The 13,104-nt window shown below is 36.3% G+C and overlaps 1 protein-coding gene across 3 annotated transcripts in view; it reads left to right on the top strand.

Annotated features, from left to right (window-relative positions):
• RAP1GDS1 (Rap1 GTPase-GDP dissociation stimulator 1) overlaps window positions 1-13,104 on the top strand; it is a 228,224-nt gene that overhangs the window by 134,312 nt on the left and 80,808 nt on the right. The gene's annotated exons all lie outside the window — the stretch shown is intronic.

The following is a 13,104-nucleotide window of genomic DNA, read 5'->3' as shown; positions in this document are numbered from 1 at the left end:
TAATAAAATTTGAACTTTAAAAAATAAAGGACAGTGTAATTGTAGATAACGTTTTTAGAAATTTAACTTGTAAACAGAAGTTTCTTTTCTCTGTAAAACATTCTTAGAACTTTGCAACAAATGACATGCAGTTTTTTTCAATAACCTATATCTTTAATTATTGAACATAAAAGCAGTGATATGAAGACATTTCTATACTCTTAAATATTACCTACATATTTAGTGTATTAATTACTGCATGGACCAGAACCAGACCTTATGTTCTGGTTGATTCCTTGAAAGTAACTCAAATTTGGTTTCTTTCATAATGATTAATTTTAGTGATAATCTTTGACAGAGCTTTGAATTTTTATTTGATTTGGTTATTTTTGTTTGGTTATGTGTCTTCTGTGGGGGTTATTTGGGGGGCACACCTGGAAGTCCCCAGGGCTTACTTCTGACTCTCTGCCCAGGAATCACTCCTGGCAGTACTGAATGGACTTTTGGGGTATTGGGGTTTGACCTCAGTTTGGTCATCTGCAGGGCAAGAGCCTTAGCCACTGTACTTGCTCTCTGACTGCTAATTTGCATATGTACATGATATATATTTTTTATGCTAGTTAAAGGATATGAGCCTTTAGGAATAGTTGTCAGTGACGTTTTGGTAGTTGTGGGCCCGAAGATGTATTCTCAGTGATAAAGAGAGGAAGGGAGGGAGTTTGTTTTGTTTTGTGTAATTATTATGCACCATTGGTATAGAATTTTATTACCTTTTTGTCTTTTAGATTTGTTTAAATGCAATTTTCCCATCTTAAATATTATATCTCCTTCACTACTATGATTTGGTGTTAATCCTGTGCATTTAGATGACTCATGGAGAAAAAAATTGAAGTTCTAAAACAAGATACATTATTACTATAGCTAATAAATGAAGTTCCTGTTAATGTGTTTTTACCATTGAAATTTACTGTATAAGACATAGTCTTTAAGTAGAAAAATTGAACTGATGCATGTTATACTAATAGAAAAATTCTACCCCTAGAATCTATAACTTAATTTGTCTATAGTTGTTCTTTCATTTTCTAGATTTTTTAAATATAAAATGTTTACAAAAACCCAGTATCTTATTTATTGTGACATTAACATTTTTAAATGTTTTCTAAATTCTTAAAGTGGGTTTGACACCGCACAGAAATTCAGTTATGTTTGTGTCTTGATATAGTGGATTACTCTGAACATGTTGAATTTGTGTGTGTGTGCGTGTGTGTGTGTGTGTGTGTGTGTGTGTGTGTGTGTGTGTGTAAGGATGTGGGGGTTGGGGTCAGTGGTACTTAGGAGTGACCACTAACCGCATTGTGCTGGGGATTTGACCTTGAAGCTGACAAGCTACTTGCAAGGCAAGCAACTTACTTATTTTTTTTTATTTTATTTTATTGAATCACCATGTGGAAAATTACAATGCTTTCAGGCTTAAGTCTCAGTTATACAATGCTGAAACAACCATCCCTTCACCAGTGCCCATATTCCACCACCCAAAAAAACCCCCAGTATACCTCCCATCCCCCACGTTTCCCCCACCCCCATAACTGATAAATTTCACTTTACTTTCTCTTTACTTTGGTTACATTCAATATTTCAGCAAAAAACTCACTATTATTTTTAGGAGTTTCCCACTAGAGTCAGACCTGTTGTGAAGAGATATGAGGTTTTGATTTCTGTATTTTAGCAACTAATGATCCAATATCTGGAAGAAATTTCCTGGAGTTAGTTGCAACTTACTTCTTTTACTGTCTCTCTGGCCCAAAATAATTCGTTTTTGTCCAGCACTACTTTTGGCTTTGTGCTTAGGGTTCACACCTGATGATGATTGGGGGACCATATATGGTACTAGGATTTGAACCAGGGTTGCTGCTGCTGCCAAATGCTAGGCAAGCACCTCAGCCTTTATACTGTCTTTCTGTCCAATGTTCAATTTTAAAATCTATTATAATAATATAGGCTTTCTAAATGTATATTAGTAGGATATGTTATAAAAACGCTTAGAAAGGTATTTTTGTACCATTTGATGGAGTTGTAGAAGACTCAAGATTTAAGAGATATCAAAGTATTCCAGTTCAAGACTATACATACTTGTAGACTAAAAATTGTATATTTTTTTAGCTTCTCCATGCATACACTTCATTTTAATTGGAATATATCTAGGGGCTGGAGAGATGGTACAGTGGGGATGGTGTTTGCCTTGCAAGCAGCTGAGATGGGTTTAATCCCTTGCACCATATATGCCCCCCCCCCCAACCCCATCAGGTGATTCCTGAGCTCAGAGCCATGAGTAAGCCCTGAGCACCCTTGGGTATGTCCCAGAACCCTAAAACAAGTAGTAGTAGATGAAAAGAGTGATGATGGCTTAGCCTGCAAATCCTTTATCAATAATATTGTGAAGGTTAATTATGATTAAGCAGAACAAAAGTACTTAATGTTTTAGTAAAAATTATTTTATATTTATCCTGGTTTTGAAAATCTTACCTGTTTCTCACATGAGAAGAAAGTGCTCTTTACTGCCTGTGGTCTTCATTAATGATATGATAATTCATTTGCAAAAATGTGGTAGATTCCTTCACCAAACTTTTTTTTAAGTTTCAACTTTTAAAAAATTTGATTCTATAAACAGAGAATTCAGATTTACTACTTATTTTTCTCATGAATTTCTTGGGTAATTTTTTTGTCTAGCCAAAATATAGCAGTTAAGAAAGAAATTCTGTTAACACATTTGGCTGTTCTTAAATAAAATATTTTTAAATATAGTTGAGTTCTAGAAAATATTGACTTCAAATGTTTCATTTTTGTCTAAAATTATTTTAATAACAGAATCAGTACTTGTAATAAAAAATGTTGTTCCACTATATTCTTTTTATTAAGTTTTAGGCATTATAAACATCTGCTCCACGATATAAATTGATATACTTGATTCACAAACATGGCTTCCGTAGAAAGTGACATTGAAAAATATGTTTATAGTAATGATACTGAGTCTAGGCTTAATGTTTACCTTAGGTGATCAACAAATTTGATAGATGTCTACTTGAAAGTTGATTACAGTTTGAGCAGATGCCAACAGTCTAAAGCAAAGCCCAAGACTAATTTGAAGGAAAGCACAATAATAACTTAAAACCTTGTTGAGCAATGTAGTAGACACATTTGTATTATTATGTTATGAATTGCTACCATTGATCAGTTTCTCTACATTGGAAAATTCTGTCATTGAGGTTAATAGCAGAGCAGGTAGGGTATTTGCCTTGCACGCGGCCGACCCGTGTTCGTTTCCACCATTCCTCTTGGAGAGCCTGGCAAGCTACCGAGAGTATCCCGCCCACACGGCAGAGTCTGGCAAGCTACCGGTAGCGTATTCGCTATGCCCAAAACAGTAACAACAAGTCTTACAATGGAGCTGTTACTGGTGCCCGCTCGAGCAAATCGATGAACAATGGGAGGACAGTGCTGCAGTGCTACAGTTTATATACCTGGGCTAGAGACAAAATAGAGTTACAATTCTCAAGAAAATTTTAAATGACGGCAAACAATACAGAGAAGACTAAAGTTATTTGCTTTAAAAAATTTGCCAGACAAAAGCAGGGAAAATAATAATATCAAGAAATAAAATTAGCATTCATACGTCATGACTTCTTCATCTGACTGATTTAAAATATAATAATGTATATATGTATATGAATATATCACATTTATGGATACAGTTGCTTTTCTCTGATATCTTCAAGACTTAATATCTAATAGTATTAGTGATTTTTGAACATTTTCTATGTTTCTTTCATTTTTCCTAGGGAACTCTGAAATAAATTTACTTATTTGATCTTTATACTGAAAAAACAGGTAAATAGAAATTGATAAGAAATAATCCTGGTAAAAACTAAAAGGAATGTTGGTCTGAACTACTTGTTTTTGTGTTTTAAATTATTCCAGAAAGAATGTATCCTAGATGTTGAATCTTGAGAAGATGTGCTTCACATGTGTGAAGTTTTGTTAACAAAGTTTAGTTACTTTGATTACAAGCTAACTAAAGATTCTGTTTCCTAAGTTTTAAATAATTATTTTTTGCTTCAGAGAAGAAATCAAAACAATATATAAGACATAAAATCTTATCTTTGTAATTCATTATCTTTTTATCTCAGTGATTTTCCAGTATGCAATTTTTCTTTACCCTGTTAATAAATAATGAAAGATATACCTTTAAGTTTACATTCTTTATTTTACTTATTTTCATTAATTTTGGGTTGGGGCCATAACCAAGTGGTACTCAGAGTTTATTCCTAGCTCCATGGTCAGTAGCATTCCTGGCGAGGCTTATTGGGTTTGAATCTGGATCAGCTTCATGCAAGGCCTGACCACTGGTCTATTGTACTGATGTCAAGTTTACATTCCATAAAGCCCAGTTTGTTAAGATAAAGTATTCTAGTGTGTTAAAGCATGTTAAAGACTTTTATTATGCAGCTGAGAAGTTCTAAAAATTCTTTTAGAAATGTCAAAAGTTTTCGAAGACTGACTCATTCTTTGTGAAAAAAATTCTTGAGTTTTTGCTGTTTGTCTAACTAAGCCAGATCAGTTTACTAGAGAAAGTTGCATTCTGATGTCCTGTTATAAATGTAATTTTATTTATTTATTTATTTATTTATTTATTTATTTATTTATTTGTTTATTTTTTAATTTATTTTATTTATTTGCTTTTTGGGTCACACCCGGTGATGCACAGAGGTTACTCCTGGCTCTACACTCAGAAATTACTCCTGGCGGTGCTCAGGGGACCATATGGGATACTGGGAATCAAACCCGGGTCAGCCATGTGCAGGGCAAATGCCTCACCCTCTGTGCTATCACTCCGTCCCATAAATGTAATTTTAAACAAACTTTATTGGAGGACAGAATAGCCTTCTGCTAATTCTACTAAACTTGACCAATTAAGCTATGCTAGCTTTTTATCATAGTTCTTTTAGACAATTGCTATCTTAGTGAAGTTACATAGAATTTATATGATTATAAAGCATTCATGTAATTATAAAAAATATAATTATATTACATAATTTTAAAGCATTTATATAGTAGCACTGTAGCACTGTCATCCCATTGTTCATCAATTTGCTTGAGCAGGCACCAGTCAGGTCTCCATTGTGAGACTTGTTACTGTTTTTGTCATATTGAATACGCCATGGGAAGCTTATCAGGCTCTGCCATGCGGGCGGGATATTCTCAGTAGCTTTCAGAGCTCTCCAAGGACGGAGGAATTTGAACCCAGGTCAGCTGCGTGCAAGGCAAATGCCCTACCCACTGTGCTATCGCTTCAGTCCATTTTTATAGTGTACATCATATTTTATATGTAATAAATCGTATAAAGTATTAGTGAGTAATAGGCCAGGGACATGGTTGTTTAAGTATATTTGTCTAATCCACTTGGTCAAATATTGTAAATACTTTTTAAGTTTGGCCATTATCAAATGAATTTTTTATTCCAGACATCTGAAATATTATAGCCAAAAACTAGAATGGTGTTGTATGTTTGTTATATGTTTGAGCTTCCTCATTCTCTAACATTTTTTTTTATTTGCTTTATATAATGTCTGGATTGACAATAGTGGCAATTTAAGGTGTCATAGTTAGCTTCCCTGATTTTAACTCATAGTTACAGATGTAAAGAATCCCATTTTGAATTTTCTATCACCTGATAGTTATTTTAAAATTTAAAAGCAGTTCCTAATGTTTATGTTAACCATTTTTTTCTTATTTCTCCTATTTATCCTTTATTTTTGCATATATATGGTTTTTTCATTTTAAATTATTGGCACATTTTTAAATTGCAATAGGAAGAAGTATACATTTACATTTCACCTGACTGATAGAATTCCAACATATAAAGCAAATGGAGAGATTCTCTCTATACATGGAATGCTTACTTTCATTTCAAAATTAGTTTTTAAATAGTAATAGTAAAACTGGATGACCCAAGCTTGTTTTATTATTGATTTTTTTTTTACTACATTCACTGTGTGAAATGTGGCATCAATCACATAGTTATAGATCTTGCACAAGTTTTTAGGTGCCATAAATGACATGGAAGTAAACATTCTCCTGTCTGGCCTACCAGCAACTACAGTTAATACAAAAATGACATTTAGGCCAGTCAGTGCTTTGTCCACTTTTAATTTAGACTTTTTACATATTCATTCAGAAAGAAACTAAAGGAAAAAAAGTATCCTGTAAATCTACTTTTATAAAAATCAGTGATCTTGTCTTCTAATCACAAGTAAAATCCATTAATACGAAATTAGTTATATTTTATTTACTGGAAAATATGTAATGTTTGCAAAATGCATATCGAATGACTGCAAATCAGTTATTTTAATGTACTTATACCTAAACATAATTTGTACATTGTACATGACTTCCATGTAATTTAAATAAAATTTTAAGATTTTTCGTTTTTAGTAAGAGGCAATAAATAGATTTTTGCATCAGTAAATTCTTTTTTTTTCTTTTTTTTCTTTTTGGGTCACACCCGGCGATGCACAGGGGTCACTCCTGGCTAATGAACTCAGGAATTACTCCTGGCGGTGCTCGGGGGGACCATATGGGATGCTAGGATTCGAACCCGGGTCGGCCGCGTGCAAGGCAAACGCCCTACCCGCTGTGCTATCACTCCAGCCCCTGCATCAGTAAATTCTTTTTCAAAATAATTTTTTTTTGTTTTCAGGGACATTTTTATTACATATAAATATTAGATGTTACCTAATTTAACATTTAGCTCAATTTTCTATACAAAAATTTAGGCTTAAATATATGCCTATTGTAGATGTAGCCTTTTTCTTAGCAGTGACAGAAACTAGAGATTGAATGTAATCCTACCCATTAAAACTGCTAAAGTGATCCTCTTCAGGATCGAAAGCAAATACAAAATCAATTTTAATCCAAAAAAGACATTTGTTTTTGACATGAAAGTCTTGGGTTTTCTATAACAAGAGTTGATCTGTAGTAAATTAAGCTGGAAGAAGTTTGGTGGTGTTGGTGGTGGGGTATGTGTGGGGAGACTGTCTATATTTGGATATAATTGCTCTAGATGTCATTGAATTGAGAACAGTAAATGGGTTAACCTCTTTTTTAAATTCAATTTATTTATTTTATTTTTATTTTTGATTCCTCCGTCCCTCTCGGAGAGCCTGACAAGCTACCGAGAGTATCCCGCCCACATGACAGAGCCTGGCAAGCTACCTGTGGCGTATTCGATATGCCAAAAACAGTAATAACAAGTCTCACAATGGAGACATTACTGGTGCCTGCTCAAGCAAATTGATGAACAACGGGATGACAGTGCTACAGTGCTATTTTTCATTAGTGAATCACTGTGAGGTACAGTTACAGACTTACAGTCTTTCATACTGTGTTTCAGTCATACAGTGGTCGAGTGCTGATCCTCTCCACCAGTGCCCATTTTCCTCTTAAAGTAAAATATCCACAAAAAAAAATTTCTTTCCTAATAATTTCTTTCAAACATTCTTTTATAAATTTAGACACCACGGGCTGGGAAGTAATACTGATAAGGTGCTTGACTTTAATGTGGCTGACTCGGGTGTGATCTCCCACACCTCATTTGGTCCTCCAAGCCTGCTAGGAGAGATTCCTGAGTGCACAGCCAGGAGTAAGCGCTGAGCATTGTAGAGTGTAGCCCCAAAACAAAACCAAAAAAAATTAGACACCATGGCTTACAATCGTGTTTAGACAAATGTTTAAACATTGAACATTTTAAACGTGTTTAAACATTAGTCACTTAATTTTATAGCTATCAGCAGTGTGTCAACATCACTCCACCATTCAAAGTAGGTCCTATCTCACTCACAGCCCCATCTTTAGCAGACTCAGTTCTATACGCAGAGCTTTGGACTTTTTATCAGTTATTCTTTTGTCTGTTTCTGTTTTTTTTTTTATTACTTTGCATATAAGAAGTACTTATAAGAAGTACTTTTTCCTTTCTCCTCTCACTTCACTCAGCATGATATGTCTCAGTTTCATCTTTTCTTTTAGTTCAGTAGCATTCCATTATGTGTGTGTATGTGTATACCACAATTTCTTCATTCTCTCATCTGTTGCTGTGCACTTGTTTCCTGATCTTGGTTAATGTGAATGGTGTTGCAATGAACATAGGAGTGTAAACAGCTTGTTGAACAAAAGTTTTGCATTCTTGGGGTAAAAACCAACAGGTGGAATCACCAAGTGATATTAAAAATCGATTCTTACTATTTTGGAGATGTTTCCATAAAGACTTAACCGGATAACACCCGTCAACAATGTGTGAGGTTCCTTTTTCACAGCAACCATGCCATCACTGGTTGTTTTCTCACTTTTTTTTTTTATTTGTTTTTGGGTCACACCCGGCAATGCACAGGGGTTACTCCTGGCTTTGCACTCAGGAGTTACTCCTGGCAGTGCTCAGGGGACCATATGGGATGCTGGGAATCGAACCGGGGTCTGCCGCGTGCAAGGCAAACGCCCTACCCGCTGTGCTATTGCTCCAGCCCCCGTTGTCTCACTTTTTGAAATGGGACACTGTCCTTGGTGTAAGGTGATTTCTCATTGTACTACTGAAGATTTACATTTCTCTAATAATCAGTGATGCATATGAATGACTTTCATTTTATTTTGGGAGGGGAGCCCATACCCTCCTATGCTCAAGGCTTACTTCTCACTCTGTGTTCAGAGTTCATTCCTGGCTGGGGGAGGACCTTATGAGGTGCTGAGGATTGAACACAGGTCAGCTACATGCAAGGCAAACACTCTACCAGTTGTACTATCACTCTAGCCCCAATAACTTTTAAAATATGCCTTTTTTTTATACTTTGTATTGAGTCACTTTGAGATACAGTTGCAAAGCTTTCATGATTTTCACTCATTAAACAATCAAAAACCCATGCCTCCACCCATGTACATTTTCTACTTCCAGTGTCCCCCATATTCCTCCCACCACTCCCAAGCTACCCCACCACCTGCCTCTATGGCAGATGCTTTCCTTCTTGTTCTTTCTCTACTTTTGAGAATTATGGTTTGCAATATAGATACTGAGAGCCCATTTTGTTTGGTCCTCTACACACTTTCAGCACACATCTCTCATCCTAAGCAATCCCTCCAACCATCATTGACTTAGTGATCCCTTCTCTATCCCAATTGCCTAGCTCATGAGGCTGGCTTCCATCCGTGGAGCAATCCTCCTGACCCTTGTATTAGTCTCATACTATGTTATTTTATGTTCCACAAATGAGTGCAATCGTTCTATGTCTGCCCCTCTCTTTGTGACTCATTTCACTTAGCATGATAAACTGCATACCTGTGTATTTACTAAAAATAAAATACGAGGGTACCTTGGAGTGCAGCTCTTTCTTCGCTGCCCATGTTCAATAGTCTCAGGCTGCTTCCCCCACCCCAGGGAGGTCAATGGCAAAGGGAGGATAGAGGGAAATAAGGGCCAGTCTGGTTGGAGTCAGTTGCAGTTTATTCCATTCCCATCTCCATTCTCTGATTCTCCTACTGCTTCTTCCTCTCCCATGCTACTTCATTCTGCTCTGGGTCTCCCTTTATTCTCCTTCTAGTTCTCTCATTCTCCTCCTACTGGCTCTGGATTTCTCTACCCATTCTTACAGCCTAGTTAAATCCCAAAGCATGAGGGGTTGGGGCTTACACATAGGTGTGGTAACAATCAATAGGGGTAGTCTTTCCCTCAGGGGATGTTTCTTCTAGGACAGATACTCATCCAGCAAGACAACTCTCTCAAGACTGAAATTCTAACTATGGGTGTGTTTCTCCTCTCCTTAGTCCAACAAACATATAAGCACTCATAATACTAATCATTTTGTATGGACACAGTAAGAGATACTCTACGTTTATAGAATTGCTCTCCTGTGGTCATCTTGATCTCAGACTACAGTGCTCAGGCCAGATTAGTCTTTCCTGATCCTAGCAGGATTCTAATCTCATTGTTATTTTTGGATCATGACAGCATTTGTCCATGACTATGCTCTCAACTTATAGTTGAGTATCGTAGCACTCTGGTCTGTCCCATTTTGATGACAGGGTAGCTCACAGCTTTCCCTGGGTCCATTCAGTCCTTCGTTAGGACACTGTTTTGGGGGTGTTAGGGACTAAAAGCAACTGAGGCTTAAGTCAAGGAATTTGCAATATATGCTCCGGAGGGCAGATTGTTTTGAAACAATTTACTCCCAAGTTACAAAAGCATAATCTTAACTGTCTTCCTGTGTCTATACAAAAAAGGACATTGCTTTAAAGTAAACTATTCAAAAGACATAAGGAGAGGAGAAAGGCAATATTTCACTCATATATATAAAATCATAGACTTCTGAGGAATCTGACCTTACAAGTTAACAGAGTCTGATTAGGGGGGAAAGGTGATACACTGGTTGGGGAAAAGAGCATAGAGAAGAGGTTACAGATAAACACAGTGGAAGAGCCTCAGGAGCACTGTGATAGGTGTCACCCGAAAAATTTAAGTTCTCTGTAGCAAGGGAGAAAGGACAAACCAATGTTATCCTACATATATCCATCCACTTACAAGCAAATTTCATAACTTCATCTTTTTTAACAGCTGGATAGTATTCCATTATGTCAATGTACCATAGTTTCTTTAACTAGTTGTCTGTTCTTGTGCACTCGGGTTGTTTCCAGATTTTGACTATTATGAATAGTGCTGCAATGAACACACAAGTGCAGTTGTTATTTCTGTCTTGCTTTTTTGCACCCTTGAGATAAATTCCCAGAAGTGGTATTCCTGGGTCATATAGAAGCTAAATTTCTAGTTTTTTTAAGGAATACCCATATGTATCCCCCATATTGTATCCAGGAACCAGTAGGCATTCCCAGCAACAATCAATGAGAGTCCCTTTATCTCCACCTCTATACCAGCAGTGGTTGTTCTTGTGCTTTTTGATATATGCCTGTCTTTATGGTGTAAGAGGGTAATTCATTGTTTTCTTGATTTGCAGCTCCCTGATGATTAGCTATGTAGAGCATTTTTTCATGTGCCTTTTGGCTATTTGTATTTCTTTTGGGGGGGGAAGTATCTGTTCATATATTCTCCATTTTTTGATTGGGTTGTCCTTGTTCCTCCTGCAGGGAGCTTAGTTTTATTGAGTTACTTCCACAACAGTGCCCTTGAGGCATACCCAATTCCATCAAGCACTAATAATACTATATTGCTTTTCTCTTTCCTTTATTTCATTTGCATGGTTTAGCAATGTCCTTTTTATATAGATACAGGAAGACAGTTGATGCTATGCTTTTGTAACATGGGAGTTAATTGGCTCCAAATAATATTTACTCCTGGGCATCCATTATATTTGTTATATTTACTTGACTTAAGCCTCAGTTGCCCTTACTTTCTAACACCCCCAAAAGGAGGGTCCCAGCTAGAGACAAGGATGGACCCAGGGCAAGCTGTAGGCTACCCTGGCATCGGAAAGGAGCAAGCTAAGCGCCATAAGTATAATAACTTAAGAGTACAGACAGACTTAATTTTGATTGAGTTTGTTTTTTGTTGTTGAGTTTGCTTGCCATATATATAGGGGATGTTAGCCTTTTGTTGTATTTATGGTTAGTGAATATTTTGTCCTGATGTGTAGGCTGTCATATTTTTGTTAGCACTTCCCCCCCACCCAGTAAATTGAAACTTTATTTTGACATAATCCCATTTGTTTCTTGCTGCTTCTATTTTATTATCCAATGGTGTCAGATAATTGAAGATATTGCTGAAATCTGTATCTTGGATAGTTTATGTTTCCCTCAATAAGTGCATTTTATAGATTCAGATCTAATGTTTACATTCAGATCTTAATTTAACATTTGTGTTTAGTGAGAAACAGGAGTCCACATTCCATATTTCTGCATGTGGTTAACCATGTTTCTTCGCACCATTTGTTGAAAAGGTCTTCCTTACACCACTTCATACTTTGTCATAAATTAAATTTCCCCATATCTAAGGATTTATCTCTTGTCTCTCATTCTATTCATTGGTCTGAGAGTCTTCCTTTAGTCTACCACCACACAGTTTTGATTACTAGTGGTTTATAATATAATTTAAAGTTGAAAAAAGCTATGCTTCCCATCTTATTTGTTTGCTTCAATTATTTAAGCAGTTTTAATACTCAGTATAAATTTTAGTAATATTTATTCCATGTCCCTAAAGAATTCCATGGCAATTTTGTTGGAGGTCTGTATAGTGATGGGGTAGATTCGTCATTTCAGTGTATTCGTACAACCAGTCTCTGAGCAAGAAATCGTTTCCCTTGTGTATTCTATTTAATTTACAGTTATTTATAGTTTTATTTTTATCAATTTTTCACCTGCTTTGGTAAGTTGATTCCCAGATACTCACTTGATTTTGTAGGGTACTGTTGAAAATGGGCTGGGGGCTGGAACAGCGGGCAGGGCACTTGCCTTGCATACAGCCAACTTAGATTCTATCCCCATCACCACATATGGCCCCTTATGCCCCGTCAGGAGTGGTTCCTGAGTGCAGAGCCAGAAATACTACCAGGCGTGGCCCCAGAACAAAAGAAAATTGTAAGTGGAATTATTTTTTAATCCGTTCACTTCTTTCTCCTAATCTCATTGTTTGCATATAAAAATGCCACAGATTCTTACATATTGATTTTGTGTTGGTGTTAATTTTGTGTTGCTGTATTGGTTTATTAGTTCTAGAAAGTTTTACTCAGTTTTTAGTATTTTTTGTGTATATTATCTTGGTTTTTAAAAATGTGATAATTTGACCTTTTTTTTGGGGGGGTGTCTTACCCAACTATGCTCAGGGATTACTCCTGGCTCTGTGCTCAGGAATTACTCCTGGCGGTGCTTGGGGGACCATATGGGATGCCAGGGATCGAACCTGGGTCAGCCACGTGCAAGGCAAATATCCTGCTGACTCACTCTGCCCGAATTTGACTTTCTCAATTTGAACCCTTCAATTTCTCTTTCTTCCCTTGTCGCTGTGACAAGTTGTTCACTTCTAATGCCATGTTGAAAAATAATGGTGATAGTGGACATTGCTGTCAAGTGCCTGATCTTGGA

This window comes from Sorex araneus, chromosome 1 (genome assembly GCF_027595985.1).
Source record: "Sorex araneus isolate mSorAra2 chromosome 1, mSorAra2.pri, whole genome shotgun sequence".
Taxonomy (NCBI): Eukaryota; Metazoa; Chordata; class Mammalia; order Eulipotyphla; family Soricidae; genus Sorex; species Sorex araneus.
The sequence above is the reverse complement of the archived record's forward strand: the minus strand, read 5'-3'. Positions and strand labels throughout refer to the sequence as shown.